Source organism: Nilaparvata lugens, chromosome X, assembly GCF_014356525.2.
Source record: "Nilaparvata lugens isolate BPH chromosome X, ASM1435652v1, whole genome shotgun sequence".
Classification (NCBI taxonomy): Eukaryota; Metazoa; Arthropoda; class Insecta; order Hemiptera; family Delphacidae; genus Nilaparvata; species Nilaparvata lugens.
Genome location: NC_052518.1, coordinates 98522572 through 98541773, shown reverse-complemented (window position 1 = coordinate 98541773; position 19202 = coordinate 98522572). Strand labels below are relative to the sequence as shown.

The 19202-nt window shown below is 34.6% G+C and overlaps 1 long non-coding RNA gene across 1 annotated transcript; it reads left to right on the top strand.

Annotated features, from left to right (window-relative positions):
* The first annotated feature begins 21 nt into the window (after nucleotides 1-21).
* On the top strand, nucleotides 22-8931 carry LOC120354861. The gene is made up of 3 exons (XR_005573257.1): nucleotides 22-205; nucleotides 1683-1756; nucleotides 8744-8931. It is a non-coding gene; the product is annotated as an uncharacterized LOC120354861 (long non-coding RNA).
* The last annotated feature ends 10271 nt before the right edge of the window (nucleotides 8932-19202 follow it).

The window sequence follows — 19202 nt, the reverse complement described above, 5'->3', positions numbered from 1 at the left end:
GTTGCAGGAGAAAAAAACTCGGCAGCGGAAGCAAGACCACAAGCAGCAGCAACAGCAGCAAAAAATGATGCGCCGGCAGCAGGTGCAATATGAGAAATGGTTGCAAGAGCAAAAAACTTGGCAGCAGGAACAAGACCACCAGCAGCAGCGACAGCATCAAAAAATGATGCGCCAGCAGCCTCGGAAGTCTGCTAGTGATACACAGGTGACATTTTTACACTTTATACAATATTTATTCCACCAACACTAAAACCAACTCAGTTTATACTGAATGGCTTCTATTGAAAGAGAAAGCAAAATGCAATGATCTGTCATATTGAGATGCTACTAGTAGTACACACAATGATTGCTTCAAAAAGGGAAAAGTTTGGAAGTTAATTTTCGACACTGCATTTCTGTCGTGTTCAGGGTGGAAAGGAGTTGAACATATCCAAAGTCCCAACCCCTAACCACTATGCTTAGGTGGTAGGGGTAGTTCAAAAGGACAATTTTTTGGTTTCTCAAAACCTATGTATTTTACGAACATGTCTGGTTCATACAAAATTGAAGCTTACATAATTTCCTACAATATTAATCCATCAACTTTTTTGTATCTTGCATAGTTTTCGAGATATCCGCTCTTGAAGGTGATAAATTTTTGAAAAAACACTTTTGCTTCAATTTTTCACTATTTTCTTTTTGCTCCGTTTGAAATATATTCACATTATTAATCAATGTCACTTATGCATTTCATTTTTGACTTGCATGGTATTGATTAATAATGTGAATATCTGAACGGTTTGAAATATCAAAATGCAATTTCCGCCATTTATTTTCTGTTGAAATTCCGTATCAGAATCATGTATTGCATGACCATCTTCCAATTTAAAAAAATAAAGTTGCATTCAACATGGCGGATCCAAGATGGCGGACCAGATTTTCAAAGTCATAGTAAGGTAGTATTTTCAATTTTATTATGATCCCCAATCACACCTTCCGTCAAATGAACTTTGTATATGAGATATTAAGCCGTTCTTTTCACCCACTCTGTATAGTATACAGGATAGTCTATATACTATATAGTCAAGGATAGTCTATATACTATTCTTGTATTATTTATACAACTCACTATAGTCTGTGCAAACCTTAATTTGCAGCATTAGTATTTTGGAGTACAGCGCTGCCAGATTTCACAAAATCCAGAGAGCCTGTAAAAAAATTGTGTCAGAGAAAGAGTGAAATAGAGAGTGTAAGCCTTTTTGATGGAGTCAGCATAAAATCGGCAACCGTGTACTCTTATTGTACTATTGAAATAACATTGGCCATAAAGGCTTACATTATTACATTCTGTACTCTCTGGCTACAAACTATAGTTGAGTTAGGGCACTGAGCTATGATGCTACATGGACGACTAGCTTCAGGCAGAGGGAAAGAATACAATGTATTAATGTATACAATGTACAATGTAATGTAGAATACAAGATTGTGATTTAGCTTTAGATCTTGGTAGCAGCTCTGCACAGTAATACTGCTCTTCACTGTCAATTGAGGCGATCTACTAAATTAGGAAATTTCACAAACTCACAGACATGTGAATAATAAGAGATAAGTTGAAAATCATTGAAGTTGAAGTAATTTAAAACCCGACCATTTTTTGGGGGAAACTCCGTCCTAAATATTGTTATTGTTTGTTACATGCGCAGCAGGAAAGTGAATGGCCAAAAGGATATAATAGGAATGGAAAGCAAAAGGATAATTAATATGCACCAAATTGAAGGTAATTATTTTAAAAAAATGAAATTTTGCTTTTATATGTTTGAATCTCTTACAGAGATTCCATAAAACTGCTCATCTGCTAATTCGAAACTGATAATCACAAGTTATATAAAGTCATTTTTTTGGCTGAGGATGATACTCAAATGAGCTCTAGGCTTGTGCTTGGGTAATAAGACGGATGATAATGATGATATGAGTGGACCTACACCTTTAGGTGGGTTCAGAATCACTCAGAACCATTTTTACTTTCCTTGCCCTGCTACCATAGGTGTTAAGGAAAGTATTGCTTTCCGAAAAAAATTAAGGTACCCCTATTTCTAAATTTCTATACGTTTCAAGGTCACCTGAGTCCAAAAAAGTGGTTTTTAGGTATTGGTCTGTATGTGTGTGTGTGTGTGTGTGTGTGTGTGTGTGGTGTGTGTGTGTGTGTGTGTGTGTGTGTGTGTTGTGTGTGTGTGTGTGTGTTCTCTTCTGCCATTTAATCCAAGTAATCATTGTTGAAGCATACGTTTCTCTGAAGGCATGATTCAAGTACTTCTAATTTATCATGTTATTCAATATATAAACTATTCACATAAAATTTAATGTAAAAACTAGCTATTGAGAGAACGATATCTTACTGGAGACTGGAGAACATAACTATGTGGGAGGAGAAGTTCTGAGAGTGAATAGGAACATTTAACTTTGGTCAGTTACAATCCAAAACTGCGTTTCTAGAAAGAGGAAGGAACCAGTAGAATTGGCAACTTAGGAGTGATCTGAAGACAATGCAAATACCTGCATCTATTGTATTAGTCACCCTCCAATTTCCTTACGCCTACGTCATGGTGTGTATGAATGTACCCCGTATAGCTGGAATTTGAGTGAGCCCGTTTCGACAGTTAAATTCCTATGAAAAAAAAATTGATATTTAACTTTTTATTGTTATAGGGGTATTCATTTATATTTATTGAATATACATATAAAATTTCAGCTTGATTGGAGCACTGGTCCAGGGTGAGCCCGTTTAGTGCAGAAAGTGTGTGCCTCCCCATTTGACCTCTCTTACAAGCACTGGTGTGTGTGTGTGTGTGTGTGTGTGTGTGTGTGTGTGTGTGTGTGTGTTGTGTATGAGTGTATGTGCGTCTGTGTACATGATATCTCATCTCCCAATTAACGGAATGACTTGAAATTTGGAACGTAAGGTCCTTACAATATAAGGATCCGACAGGAACAACTTCGATCAAATGCGATACAAGATGGTGGCTAAAATGACGAAAATGTTGTCAAGAACAGGGGTTTTTGCGATTTTCTCGAAAACGGCTCCAACGATTTTGATTAAAGTTATACCTGAAATAGTCATCGATAAGCTCTATCAACTGCCACGGGTCCCATATCTGTAAAAATTTCAGGAGCTCCACCCCATCTATGCAAAGTTTGATTTTAGATTCTCAATTATCAGGCTTCAGATACAACTTAAACAAAACAAATTGAGTGGAAAAGATGTGTGAAGGTAAGTTGTGTGAGTGCGCCACACCACATTTTTAAACTCATGAATGGTATTCAGTGAAGTTTGGCCCTTAACCTAGCGCCACAGTGCAGGATGGTTTCTCACAGCTTGACGTTGTTGTCATTTGAGATGGGTGTCTGGCTTGGAAGTGTTTCGGCCGCATTGCAGGATGACTATTGAGGGGAAGATCAACAGCTGGGTTTTTCTCGTTATTTTTCGTGATAGAGAAATTCTGATTGCAGATTCGTTCTCAGCTACCCCAAGTTTAGCCTGAAGGCTTAGAATGTCAACAATGGTTTTTAATAATTGAAATTCATCATGAAAAGTCATTAATATGATAGTACACCACGTTTCTGGAAAGATTTTACTGGTGACTGGAGTTATTATTTATTATAGGTAGCACAAACATCAAAATAATCGTGAGAAAGAAAACTGCTGATGAACGCGAATAAGACACCGCCACTCCATTGTTCTATTGTCTCGGCTGCTTGGCTGAGCCTGGCTGGAGGTATCAAATATCATTATAATCAATAATCATTTTACCTAGCTCCGCAGTGCAGGCTGGTTGCTTGGCTGAATCGGACTAGGCGCTGAGACAGCAAATAATAGCAGCGTTGGTGGGAATGCGAGCGGCCACAGTAACATCTTCCATCCAGCAATGGTCGGCGTAGTTCCGCCTAGTGGACAGACGAAAGATCAAACCAGTCGGTTATTTGATCCCTTCAGCCAGGCTCAGCCAAGCAGCCGAGACAATAGAACAATGGAGTGACGGTCTTATTCGAGTTCATCAGCAGCTTTCTTTCTCACAATTATTTTGATTTTTGTGTGTCAATAATAACTCCAGTCACCAGTAAAAAGTTCCCAGAAACGTGGTGTACTACCATATTAATGACTTTTCATGATGATTTTAAATTATTTGAAAACATTGTTGACATTCTGAGCCTTTTGGCTAAACTTGGGGTTGCTGAGAACGAATCTGCAATCAGAATTTCTCTATCACGAAAAATAACGAAAAAAATCCAGCAGTTGATCTTCCGGCAACCGTTAACAGTTAACAGAATTAATTATGGGCAATGATGGGATCAGTATCAATGATATAATTTTCTCGTATTTTGTTTTATCAGCCTCGATATTGCAGAGCTTGATATGTAATTCGTCACCCTCCAAAATTCGTATTAAATGCTTGGTCCCGTAAGCTACAAATTATATAGGTTCTACTGTGTTGAATGTAGTCTATACCTACTGGAGGGTTAATTACTCGAACATTGAGAATTTTGAATATAATAAAATTATTCAGTATTGTTTTTCATTTTGAATGTCATTTTCAATACTGGAAGATATACAGTTATCATTTCCCAAAATAGCGGGAAAATGTTATTTTTTCATGATAATATTTTGATGATTGATTTTTCTACGTTTCAACGACGGGATTTGCTTTTGTCTGTATATGTATGTTGGCATGTTTGTAAATTAGCTTTTGATGATTACAGCTTGGCAATGCTCTCGGTTTTATTTATAACAGGTAATATTGTCATCGTCAATACACGCCAATCAGTCATTGGCCGTTTCAACACTTACGATTTCTCGTCACGGTACCGGTTTCTTTTTTCCGATGTCCGAAGGGCTAATTGAGGGGACATATTGACAATGAGATCGGTTTATAAATGCTGTACGAGGTCTACTGTTCACAGAACTACTAGCTACAAGTATTCAACTGCAGAAGTCGAAAATAGGCATTTCATTTTACTCATGGAAGACCCTTATCTATCTACTTCACGTCTATGAAAATAACAATATCAAAGAAACAGAGTTGAAAGTACAAAGACATAGAGATGGAAATTTAAAAGTGAATGAATTGTTATAATTCAATTACTCAGGTATATTAAAAACGACTACTTTAGCATTTACCTGATTAATATTACCGCAATCATTATGTTTCAAATTCAAATTTGCGTTGAGTTGCTGTCACTCGGCTGCTCTCTGCTCCTATTTTCTTGATTCATGCAATAACTTCAAAAAAATGACGTCAACAAACTTGGTGACTCAACACATCTGTCTCGTTTTCAACTGACAATGGCAAACTCTCTCGATCAGCTATTTTCAACTGACGATGAAAAACTCTCTTGATCAACTGTTTTCAACTGACGACGGAAAACTCTCTCAGTCAGCTGCTACTTGGTTGATGAATATTATTACCGTATCTAATCATTTTTAAGTTCCCTCAGTGAGTTATCCTAAACATGAGTCCTAATCCAAATGATGATTTTCGTATCACAAACTCTATATTTCAAAATATAGTATATATTTCAAACTTAATCAAAATCGTTAGAGCCGTTTTCGATGTCCATCAGACATACAAACAAACTAACAAACAGAAATTGAATACGATGATAAATACGTCTATAGTAACATCCATATGGGAACGTCTGTTATAGTAGACTGCACAAAACTAATCCGATGTTAGTTGGAAGAGCTGAGTACCTCCTCACCCCTTACCATAAACTTTGCCAATTCTTCAGGTGTACTGTATTATGAAAATATCAATATTAATTCTTACTCATAATCAGCTGCCTAGGGGGCCTAGGCCCCCCTCAAGGATCAGAAAAATAATGAAAATGCGGGTCTATCTACACGAATCCTTAGAGTCTCATAATGATTTAATACTTTTCTTTATCAGCAGTAGTATAATTCCTTCTACAGTATCAACAATGTAGCAAAATTGCCTTGAAAGTATGGATACGGGTACAGAGTAATAAATAATATATTTTTCTCTGTGGTATAGTTTGAATACAGAATGGGTACACTTATTGATCAGAGCACAATAAGTGAGTTATTGAATAAATTTCAATGTGAGAATTAACAAGTTGCAAGATGTCACAGTGAAAGCGCACAGACAATCAAAAATGTATGTAAAGGGTTGTTGAGAATTATGGGAACAGCTTGATGTATCTTTAGCTTTCTAACTGAAAGTTGTAAAAGAAAAATTTATATTTTTCCATGATTTTTAAGAAATCTGTTCCTGTGTATTCCTACTCTAGGGCCTCTCTGTAGACCCATATTTCTAATAAATATTCCATGATTGAATTTAATAACTAATAATGTATATGTTTGTATTGATACTTCAACCACATTTGTATAAAATTGGAAAAAATGAAGCATATAATAACATCTTCTAATGTAACATTTATGGGGAAAAACCCAGGTCCCTTTATCCTTTGGGGGTATTCCTCCCCCCCTTTTTTAAAAATTGACGGGGAAAATCCATGCTGGTTATGAGCTTATACAGCATTAAATTCTCTTCAGTTTGATGAATAATTTCACGCTCTTGCGAATTTCCCTACAGTTTTTGCTCTTACGAATTTCCCTACACTTTTTGCAACAGCTTTAGTGTTGTGTGTGAAATCTCCATTCTGCAACAATAGACCAATTGACAAAGGAATTTGGAGGGAATGTTTTAAACAAAATTTTTGACTTTGCAGCTTTGTTGAGACTAGTTAGGAGGAGAACATATCAAAAGTCCCCATTCCCAACTCATGTGCTTAGGGGATGAGGGTGGTTTAAAAGTTGAGTTTTTCAGCGTTTTGCTCCCACGCTCATACTTTGAGAACAATGCGTTCAACCGACATAACTAACTATTCAAAAGTGCTTGATAGATTTTCTACACTTTTTGTTCAGTGAAATTTTGTGATATTCCCAACAGCTCCCGAGATATTTGCTCTTGAAGGTGTAATTGTTAAGATAACAGGTTTTTATCCAATGTTTTGCACTTTCAGGGCTTATAACTCTCCAACAATGTATCATGAAAAATGATGCTTATCGTAGGTTTGTTAAAGCATTGAATTCTCTTTGAAATGATGTATTATTTCACTATTCCAAGTTTTCCTTTCATTGTTATAGCAGCTTCAATGTAGGGGACTGCAAAGTGAAGAATAGTTTCCCAGATACCCTTCTTCAGATGTCATTGTTTAACTATCAATTGTTGCAGCAATGAAAATTTCACCCCCTACATTGAAGCTAGGGGTCTAATTGAGACAGTAAATTTTTCAATTTGGCATTGGCTATTATCAAACTGCATCTATCCACACGCTATATCCCACTATCACTATACTAGTATCAATATAGAGCGCACTTTAAAATTATAGGATTATCACAGTAAAAGTTTAATCTCATCATGCACACTTGCTAATTACAGTCAGTCACTCTCGTGTCACATTTATTAATTGATTGTTCAGTGATAATTGATTGCAATATTCTAGTTTGATTCTGTTCTCAAACCATCTTAATTTAAAATTCCTAATTTGCATATTCTCGGTCTAAAAATTGGAATTAAATTTATTCAGTTACAAAACACAACCAATAGGTATTCTGGGACTATTTATTTCTGGACAGGGGGCAGTTTTGGGCTAAGCATTTTGACCCTTTTCCAATCATCCATAAGATTTTTATATTGTTGAATGTAAAATAGAAAAATTGTTCGTTTGATGTTCGGCTGATACAAGGAGATCTTATTTATATATAAGGCTTGCTATGATCTAGAGCAAATTGAATGGTTCATATAAAAAATTTAACTATCTAATACCGTAATCCTAGTTTAGACTGGAAAAGGAGTGATAAAAAAGTTTCTTCCCTTACAATGCCGATGCCCGACTATTTTATATACAGTAGTTTCAATTCTCTTTTTTTGTGAAACAAATTGATTCAATATTAATATTCCAAGGATATTCTTATTGTTCCAGAACAGCATCCATTGTGAGCGTATCCATTTCATATTTCATATAGTTGAGCATATGAATCTATAATATTAATAAAATGAAGAATTTAAATTAACATGCACAGGATAGGAATGTTAAGAGAGTTAGGAATGTTATAGGAATGTTAGTTTGACGCATCATCAATACTGAACTACCGAACTGATCAACTTGAAATTATCCATAAAGATTCTGAATTTACTGAGGATGATTATAGGCCTATTTTCATATATATCAATCAATTAATTATAATTTAATGATTGGATGAAAGGTTATGGGTTCAAGTCCAACCACAGTCCATTTTTTGCTGTGGATTTTCAACTTCAATGAAGATTATCCACGTAATTTTGAGAAAATGATGTATTTTCTCAATTAGTTTTTCTATTGTTTTCAAGTGGATTTTCTAGGATAATAATAATCAGCATGGAACTATAAGTCAATCTATTTGTGTCCTTCACAGACCCTTGCAGAGCATAGGTTACCCCTGCTGGTATTTAATAATGTTGGTGAAAAATATCTTACCAGAAGGCTCGTGTTAGACTATTTTAGTAGATTGGTGGTTTTCCAGATCTATTCCCAGCACCATAAAAGAACCAATCTCCCGTTACACACTCGGTCACTTGGTGTATTATAATAATATGAGCCATTATTGTAATATGAGCCGTATATAATTATTAGTTTGATATATTATTGACCATATTATACATTGACATAGATTCAAGCATGACTATAATTCCACTTATTTTTACAGGATATACTCAGAGAACGGCTCTCAAGGAATAAGTTCAGATGGAACTGAATCAACAGACTACATTCTGCCAGACCAAATTGATAGTGAGACATCTATTGCAAGATCAAGTAGCCTAATCATAGTTAAATATAGACAGTTTATGGAGATTTAAAGTATGTGAATATAAAATGTATAATATATAGGCTGAATTATGATGTATAAAATTATTAACATGTGATTAAAATAAATAAAATTTAAAATGTATCATGTATAGTTCAGATGGAACTGAATCAACAGACTACATTCTGCCAGACCAAATTGATAGTGAGACATCTATTGCAAGATCAAGTAGCCTAATCATAGTTAAATATAGACAGTTTATGGAGATTTAAAGTATGTGAATATAAAATGTATAATATATAGGCTGAATTATGATGTATAAAATTATTAACATGTGATTAAAATAAATAAAATTTAAAATGTATCATGTATCATGTATTGTTGATACCCATTCACAAGATTAACACTACTATGTTTTTGACATTCACTCCAATAAAATCATGAGTCAGTTGCGAACTATCAGTCTGTAACATGACAAAAGAAATAGGACAGATGTATAGAGATGGAAGGACAATACTGTTTTCCTCATTTTCCCTTCTTGATCTAATTAAAATATTCTATTAGAAAGTAAAATAAAGTATGCACATGTAGGAACAATCAATTACTACTTTTGTGTTAGCAGCAAACGCATAAAAAATTATGCATTTTCAATATTACACAGACTTGCATTTCTTGAGAAAAATTGTGCTAATGCAGACTATTAGCATGAGGATGAGTATGATATAGTATTAAATTTTCACTATAATCTCTCAAGGGCCGGTTTCCGAGCTCGGGAATTAGCTAAATTCTAAACTCTAAACAGCTGAAAATTGGCTTTCCGAAACGTAGTTTTAACACTTTAACCGAAACACCGGTCTGTGAGACCGGAGGCAAAATTGTTTTCTCCATAGTGGCAAAATTGTGAATCGGAAATTGCTGCCCGCTCTGATACCTTCTCCCCACTATTCCTCAACATTCTCCAACAATGCTCGTCAGTCCCCAACTCACGGTTATCAAGTAAACATCAATCTATTGAAAACGTACCGGTCTCAGCTACCGGATCTTTCGGATAACGTTCATTTTTTACCGGTCTAGAATACCGGATGTTTCGACTAACAGATATTTTGAGCATTAAATTTTTTTTTTTTTGGAGTTAATATCCTACTAAATGGGGTACATAACCGGTATTTATCTTCACATATTGGTCTATTATGTTTTGAAAGTGGAAGTCTACAGGTTTTTTCTTTCAAAGGAAGTCACTGAAAATTGGCAACACTGTCTATAGTCAAGTCAATGAATACATTCAGTGATAACTTCTACTGCGAGATCTATATGGATTCTCTACACTCTCCACACCATGTGTTATACAGACACAGACACAGGATATCAATAACAAGCCCTATTCAAAAACATAACAATGATTCAAAAACCTCATACCTCTCCTTTGATGTTTCCAACAAAACTAAGGGAGGGAAGCTAGAACTCTCTACAATCTGAAGCAACATGGCTATTTTAGATGGTGCTCAGAATTCTAGAGAGACTTTTGATATGGCTCACTGTTTATTTCAATAAAATAATTTTTAAATTATTGAAACACTGACACAATAATATTGTTGTATAAGCTGTAAGGAATGAGTATGGGATTCCCACAGTTTCAGATTTTTCACTTGATTGTAATAAAGTTATATTACTGAAAGTATTCACTTAAAAAATATAATAATTATGTTCGAAAGGGAAAACATAGGGAAGAGTTGGCAGAAGAGGAATGCTTTGTATTATGAGTTCATTCTATATATATTGATGAATTAACATTCAATTCTAATCAAAATTATAAAAACGAGACTCTTCAATAATTCTCGAGGAACAAGATAACTTTACACTATATTATAATATAATTGTAGAGCTTGATATAATATGAGTATGATGTATCAGGAGTTGTCTATTATAGTAAGGGATCATTTCTTGAGTATACTATATGCAATCTCCCTTTTTATTCGGATTAGTTGTAGGCTATGTTCAAATTGAGAAGTTTGTTTTGAAATTCATAGAATTGACGAAATTCATTCCATGTGAACTCTCAATAATATTAGTATTCTGTAATCGATGAGATTTATTTGAAACTTGCTTGAATTCTAAAGCTGATTAATGCAGTTCGAGATTGATATAATATATAAAGCAATAATTGAACTTGTGAGAGGTAGAATCGTCTACATTTCAAGTCAGATTGGAAGCTTTAAATTTGAAAGAATTCTCTATTTAAGGGCCGGTTTCCGAGCTCGGGATTTAGCTAAGTTCACTTTTTATATGGTTCACTGTACATTTCAATATAAACGATTTCAAATCATGATATCACTGACACAATATTGTTGTATAAGCTGTAAGGAATGATTATGGAATTTCCACAGTTTCAGATGTTTCACTTGCTTATAATTAAGTTGTATTACTGAGAGTATTCGGTTAAAATACATAATAATTATGTATGAGAAGAAAACATAGGGGGGAATTGACAAAAGAGGAATCCTCAGTATTGATAGATCATACTATGTAAAATTATGAACATTCAATTGTTATCAAAATAATAAAAAAGAGAGTTCAATAATTCTCGAGGAACAAGGAAACTTCACACTCCATTTTAATTGTAGAACTTGATATAATAATAGTGTGATGTATCAGGAGTTGTCTATTAAAGTAAGAAATCATTATTCTAGAGTATAAATATATGCAATCTCATTTTTATTCGGATCAGTAGGCTATGTTCAAATTGAGAAGTTTGTTCTGAAATGCATAGAATTGACGAAATTTCTCCCATGTTAACATTTCAAGTGAACTCTCAGTAATTATTATTCAGTAATTAATAAGAATTATTAAAACTGGCTTGGATTCTGAAGCTGATCAATGCCGTTGACGAATGATATAATGTATAAAACAATAATTGAACTTGTGAGAGGTATACACTTCAAGTCGGATTGAGAGCCTTCAATTTGAAAGAATTCTCAATTCAGATGGTATTGTCTGAATAGAAGAAAATTATTCGAGCTCAGGAGAGTTTTTTGAAATCACAAGAGTTTACCCTTCACAAAAGAAATTGAAGAAAACTCTGAAAAATTGCTTTTTATTTATATTACATGTAGGCTATAAACCAAAAAATATGAGGTTGAGAATACAGCCGAACCTCTCTATAACGAACCCCCACTTGACGAAATCCTCTACGAAACGAAATTTTACCTGGTCCCATCACATTTTGGAGTTTGGGCTGCCTATTTACCTCTATTTAACGAATTTCGGACCTCTCAACAACAAAGTTTTCTCTTGACTTCAACATACAAAATGTAGTGTGTATAGGAAGCAGGAGATCATTTTCAAGGAATTTTTTAGTTTCAGCAGAAAGGTCAATAGACTAAAAATAATGGCAATTCAGGTAGGAAGAAGATGGGTGTCGGACAGTTAATAGAGGTTTAAAGACATGTCGGAAATTGAATGCAAGTTACTCTAAATTGGATTTCAAGAACTTGTCATTTGTAGACCAGGCAGGTGAACGACTGGACTTTCTAAATCTTGCTTTTGTCACACATTTCAATTCTTTGAACTGTGTAAGGATATGATGGTTGTGACGAACTTGAGGAGAAGAATCCGTCAGATCAAGAAGTTCTAGAAGCTTTCAAAATTATCAGGCAAGGATTAAATCTGAAAAATAGTGTACCAGCCTTTTTATGTTCGACTGTTTGAATAGATGTGAGTCGTTTATTGAACATGATGTTTTATTCAAATGCAAAATTCAACCGAAAATTACTCACTTTTTCAAATAAAACATTGAAAAATAGGGAAGTTGAGTTACTATAGTATTTATAGTGAAGTTATTGACAAAATTACCGTATTTTGCGTTCAATCTAATACAGTAGTAGTGTAAAAAGTACCTAGATTAAAATTATTCGAGAGTTTTCTGAAACTAGGGGAATTTATCCTCCACAAAAAAAATTAAGAAACCTCTGAGAAATTGCATTTTATTTATATTACATGTAGGCTATAGACCAAAGAATATGAGGTTGAGAATATTTTCAAACTTGTGTTACATGATAGAAATTAACATACGTGAACTTCATCTGTAGTGGGAATAATTCTCATTCAAAAATACTGAATGTGAAAGACTCAAATCCCATTCAAATTGCGCTGGAGTTTTGCCCTCTATTTGAATCATAATAAGCGTTCTCAATTATTGACTATGTATTGAAGAGTATTGAAAGCCTATTGAAGATTAAAAACCTATTGACATTACTTATTTATCTCAAGTTAGTTTCCTATTGACAAACCTCTAAATATAGATGATTTCTCTTATGTTTCAGATGTTGAATATTCTGAATAGTTGTAATAATAATTATACAGAATAGCTATAATAATAATTATACAGAATAGCTCTGTATATTGATCATGGAAATCAATGTATTACATCTTCATTATTGTACAATGATTGTGTCAAGTTGATTATTTCTTTAGTTCAATAATTTAGCTTCAAATCGATGGAGAACAATAATGTAATATCGAGCTGAAGAGAAGTCAATGAAACAATGAATTCTGCTAGGTTTCTTGCAATTTGCTGTAGACGTATCATGAGATTATCATTAAAGAGAGACCGTCTTAGGAAATTATCGTTTTTAACCAGTTTACTTTTCATAGATACATATATTTTCCTTCATAATTTTTCATTATTATATTTGTTTCATAGTTTCATTGGAGAGGGATCAAAAGATTTTTTCGGAGACTTGTGTGGAGATGCTATTTCAGAAAGTTATCGTTTTTCAGCATGATATTCTTCAAAGAATGTTGAACTCACGGAGATAAGATAAATTAGAAAGCTGTAGAAAAACATTCACTAACCTTCAGCTTGACTGTTCCATTATATTCTTGTCTTCAATAACTCTTTTTCATTTGAAAATCGCTCGAAGCATTAAAACATGAGTAAATCTGTCAATTCATCAGAAAAATTCAAGCAGACAAATGCAACTACAAGAGATCAATGTATTCTATTATTGATATCATTCAAATGAGAAATAAGATTTTGCTATCCCTTGAGAATATCTTCCATTCAAGGGAATCAAAGGAGCTAATATGCTCATATTACTCATGCTCATTACTATAACTTGTTCATTCACCCGCTAAACCTCTATATTTTATAATCTAAAATTCTCTACTCATTTCTCTCCACCAGTTCTCGACAACTCTCATTGAGCTGTCATATAATCCATTACATTTCTAATAAAACTATTCGATCAATTAATAATCATTATAGATTCAATGAAAATATTGTGTTCTGAATAATTTCCTTAAAAGGTTTCAAAATAATACATGAATTTTACAATTACTGGAAAATTAAAAGAAAGTAGAAACTTCTCCACTTGGAAAAGCTTATTTGTTCCTGAAAAAACGATTTTGTCAACAGGTGATGTCCCCCTCATTATTTATTGGAATGAGCTCGATTTGATGTTTCATTGCAGATAATTGATTAGTGGAGGTTTTTATATTATATTTATTCTTAATTCAATTGAATTAATTAATTATTGTTATTGAAGATTCGCCACTGTAATTTGAAACATATATACAGCCATAATATTCTTTTTCTAATTTAAAATTTGTCCTATTTGTTGGGTTTCTAAAAATTAATTTCTACCTGGAAAGATTTCAATGTAACATACGCTAGCTAATTCCAATAGTGAAATTCACTATCACTCATCAATACATTCATATATTAATGATTATTCACTCATTATTACTTGCATATAATAATAATAATTATTATATACAAAAAAAGTCCAGTCAATAATCATGAATATACCAATCAATGTTCGCGTAGTCGCTGATCGCACGCGTCTCTCGGGTTTGGAGTAGCTTGGTTTCGCTGTCCAAGTCCTATTCGTTCGTCAGCTCAGGCGATTCGTCGTCGTTCACGTAGTCGCTGATCCGTGTGATTTTTGAAGTCGCTTAGTTTCGTAGTCCAAGTGCTACTCGATCGCCGGCTCTCTGGCGACTTGTCGTTCACGTAGTCGCCGATCCGTGATTGTGTAGTGGCTTGGTCTCGTAATCCAAGTCCTACTCGATCTGCAGTTTGGGAAGGAGGCGCAGTGTAGTCGCTTATCTGTTGCAGCAGGTTGGCGCCCCGTTACTGCTTAGTAGAAAAGTTCTTAATCTGTTGACGAAATTTACAATATACCGTATTATTATTTAGATCTAATTTTATTCTTCAATAAAATGTACAACGAAATATCACATAATTATTAAACATTTTAATCTTCATTTGTATCAAAGTTTTCTCTCTCATAGTAGGGCTTCAACCTGTTGATATGTACAATTTCGTGGAACGGTTGTCCACGCCTCGAGTTAATTATTTCGAAGTTCTGAGGAGACAATCTTTTCGTGACTTTGAAAGGTCCACGGTAAGGGTGATTCAATTTTTTACAGGAGTCTGGTTGTGCTTGAGGGTAGGCAACTAGAACATTTGTTCCTGGTTGGATACTCAAGTCTCTGTATTTCTTGTCATGGGTTTCTTTTTGTTTCTCCTGAACCTTACTCATAATTTCAGGCAAACTTTTTCTGATTGCCACTAGCTCATTGAGGACATGCATCCTGTCTTGCTCGATTGCACTCGGCAGGAAGGCTATGTCTAATGGGCTTAGTGGATGGAAACCGTGGAGTAGGTAGAGAGGAGAATAACCCAGAGAACTTTGCTTTGAACAATTATAAGCAAAACAGACGTGACGAATATTGGAATGCCAGTTATTTTGTTTAATGTTCGAATAACACCTAAGCATTGTAACAAGCGTGGCATTATAACGTTCTGTTACTCCCTGAGTTGTGGGCATGTAACTTGATCCAAATTTTTGGGAAACTCCAAGTGATAAACACATCTCTATGATAAGTTCGACTTTGAAATTTGTACCATTGTCGGTATGAATAGTTCTGGGTAGACCATACAAGGAGGCGAAATTCAAAATGAAAGTTGCTGTATGTTTAGCGTCTATCGCAGTAGTTGGTTCGCAATATGCAAACCGTGTTGTGCGGTCTAGTGCCACAAAAATATATTTATATCTGCCACCCGATAGCGATAAGGGCCCTACCGCATCAATACAGACGGTGCTTAGGGGTTGATCCGTGATTGCTATTGGGCGCAGTAGCCCTACTGGCTTTTCTCTGCTCGTTTTGGAGATTTGACAAGTTGGGCAAGATTTAACATAGTCTATTACATCTTGGCGCATGGATGGCCAGTAGTACTTGTATTTTATTTTCGACAAGGTCTTATCAATCCCAAGGTGAGCACCATAATTTATATCATCATGATATTGCTTTAGTATTTGCTGAATAGCACTACCTGGTACTGCCAAGAGGTATTGCAGCCCTGTTTTAGTTTGCTCTTTATAAAAGAGAATATCATCGCGTAGGGTATAGTTGCGTGATTTTCGCGCAATTATTTTATCTGCTTTATCTAGATCAAATTGAGCATTGTAAATCTTACTCAGGAAAGGATCCTGTTTTTGCAGTAATCCTATATTAACAGTCAAAATATTGTTTATATTTTGCCATTCTTTTTCAATTGTTTTTTCTATTGGCGCTCTGGAGAGGGCATCATCTAATTGTAACGATTTTCCAGGCTTATATACAATTTCAAAATCGTATTGTACCAATTTCGCAGCTAACTTCGCTAAGCGTGAATTGGGTTCTCGTATGCTTTTGTAATATTGAAGACTTGCGTGATCAGTTATTACTTGAAAATGTTTGTTAATGATTAGCGATCGAAAATGATTCACACTGTAAGTTACGGCAAGCGTTTCCAAATGAGTAGCGGGCCAGTTTTGTTCATTGTTAGTAAGTCTGCGAGATACGTAAGCTACTGGTTTTATTATACCATCCGTATCTTTCTGTGCTAAGCAAGCAGCGATCCCTATGGAACATGCATCCGTAATAACATACGTATCTTTGTTATCACAGAAGTGGGATAGTATTGGCTGTGTCATTAAACAATTTTTCAAGTCATCAAACGCTTTTTGGTGGCTCTCGTGCCATTCAAATTTGGCGTCTTTATGAGTCAATTGTGTAAGAGGGTATGCTCTTTTGGAGATTCAGGAAATGAATTTCCTATAAAACGATGTAGCTCCAAGAAATCTTTTAACTTCAGTTACATTGGTAGGTTTGGGCATATTTTTTATAGCCTCTACATTTTCCGGAAGTGGCGAAATTCCCTGGTCTGATACCATGTGCCCAAGAATTCTCAATGATTTATAGCAAATTTTGGATTTTTCGGGGTTTAATTTCAGATTTGCTGCTCTCAGTCTTCTAAACACTTCTTCCAGATGTTTCTTGTGGTCATCAAGTGTAGAAGACATGATATAGATATCGTCAATGTAAATAAGAACGGATTTGTACAAGATGTCTGAAAATAAGTGTGTCATTCCTCTCATGAATGAGTTTGGGGATAAATTCAACCCCATAGGAGCGCATTTGAAACTAAAAAGTCCTAGAGGTGTATTAAAGGCTGTGAGGTGTTTCGACTTTTCAGCTATTCTCATGGAATAAAAGGCTGAAGTTAAATCCAGGGTTGAGAGGAATTTTGCAGAACTTGAGGCTTCCAATATTGTAGAAGGATTTGGAAGAGGATATCTATCTTTTAGAATCTTATTGTTGAGTTTTTTATATTTTACCACAAGACGAGGCTTGTTATTCTTGTTATGCACTATAAATGCGGGTGAGGCGTAATTTGATTTGGTTTCTTCGATTACGTTTGCTTTTAGAAGTCCTTTAAGGATTTCATCCATTTCTTCTCTTTCTTTAATAGCTAGTTTATATGGAGGCGAAAATATAGGTGTATCATCTGTGAGGTTGATTGTTACTGGTTCAAGAGTTGACACTGGAATGTCATACTTATGTTTCGAAAATACATCTGTGTATTTCGTAATTAATTTTTCAAAATCTTTATAATCTGTTCCCTTCAAGTTGGAATTTACATCAATCTTTTGAGTATCATGAATTATAATATCCATATTTCTCTTTTCTTTGTTTTGTTCTTGAATGTTATATACTGATTCAACGAGAGGATCCTGTGTTACAGTATTCTCTGTAATACTTTTCTTAATATCTTTAATATTTGAGCTTTGAATACTTATGTATCCAATGCATGCTCTGATTTTTAAAGTAACCATTCTTTGTCAAAAATTGTAGGCAATGAATTTCATTTCTGTTTCCGTGACTTCCTGAATCGCGAAATTGACTTTTTCTCCATTAAGATACATCTCATTTGGTGTGAAATGCAAGCTCACATTTTTTTGTACATTCCAGATGTTTCTCACTGAAAATTCAGTAGAGTCATGAGATTTTATAATTACATCCGTCGGTAACCGAATAGATTGAGATTCATTGTAATCTGTATTGGGTACAGCAGATTCATTAACAATGGGCGAAAATTGCGCTATATAAGCTGTCTCGCTGAGAGTGCCGAGTGATTGCCCACTGGGAAAAATCAAAGTTTTACCTGACGTGTTGAAAACGTCAATTTGATAATTTTGCTTCGCGATTGTTCTTACTTGGAAACAAACGTCGCTATCTTTGCACAAGGTTTTATGCTGAGGATTGAAAATCCTAAATTCATTGTCTGTTGGAAAATTAGACAATAGCAAGGGAATAGGATATGATTCGGCAGGCTGTATTCTAATATATTTTTTCGTGTAAACTGAATACGCGACAGAAACTGGACTTTCTGAATGGGAATGAAATACTTGGCCTCTTTCACACGATAGGAGACGTGCAACTTGAACACTGAACAGTGTTCTCGTTTTTTTGTCGAAGTACATTGAGTCAAATCGTGTCTTTCACATGGTGACTCCTATCCAGGAACCTCGTTTTGTCACGTCTTTTCCCCTCGAGGCAAGCAGAGGCAAGATCTAACAACTACGCCGCCGTTTCCACAAAGTATGACTCATCACTTTTTTCTCAAAGTCTAACTTCCTTAAAAATATAGATAGAAGATTTCTGATTTCGGATTTGGATTCAGCGACCCCAAATTCTTTAAAGCGTAAGTCCCGTTTTAGAAAATATCCGAAAACAAGGAAGTTATGGCTGTTTTTAATAAAGCTTTCTATTATCATATAATTATACGGTAAAAACGAACAGGTACTGTACTATACAGTACGTAAGTACTCTAGCTATTATAATACAACTTACACTGTATTCGTGTAGGAAATTTGGTAGGTTATTTATCTTGATTTCTGGAAATACCCCAAAATAAGGGAGTAAGATAACTTTGAAAAACCAAAGTTTTCCTGCCGATTGAAGAAACATTAAAAATTAGTCTACAAGACATATTATGTCTTAGAATAAAAACGTGTAACAAATATCAGATCAC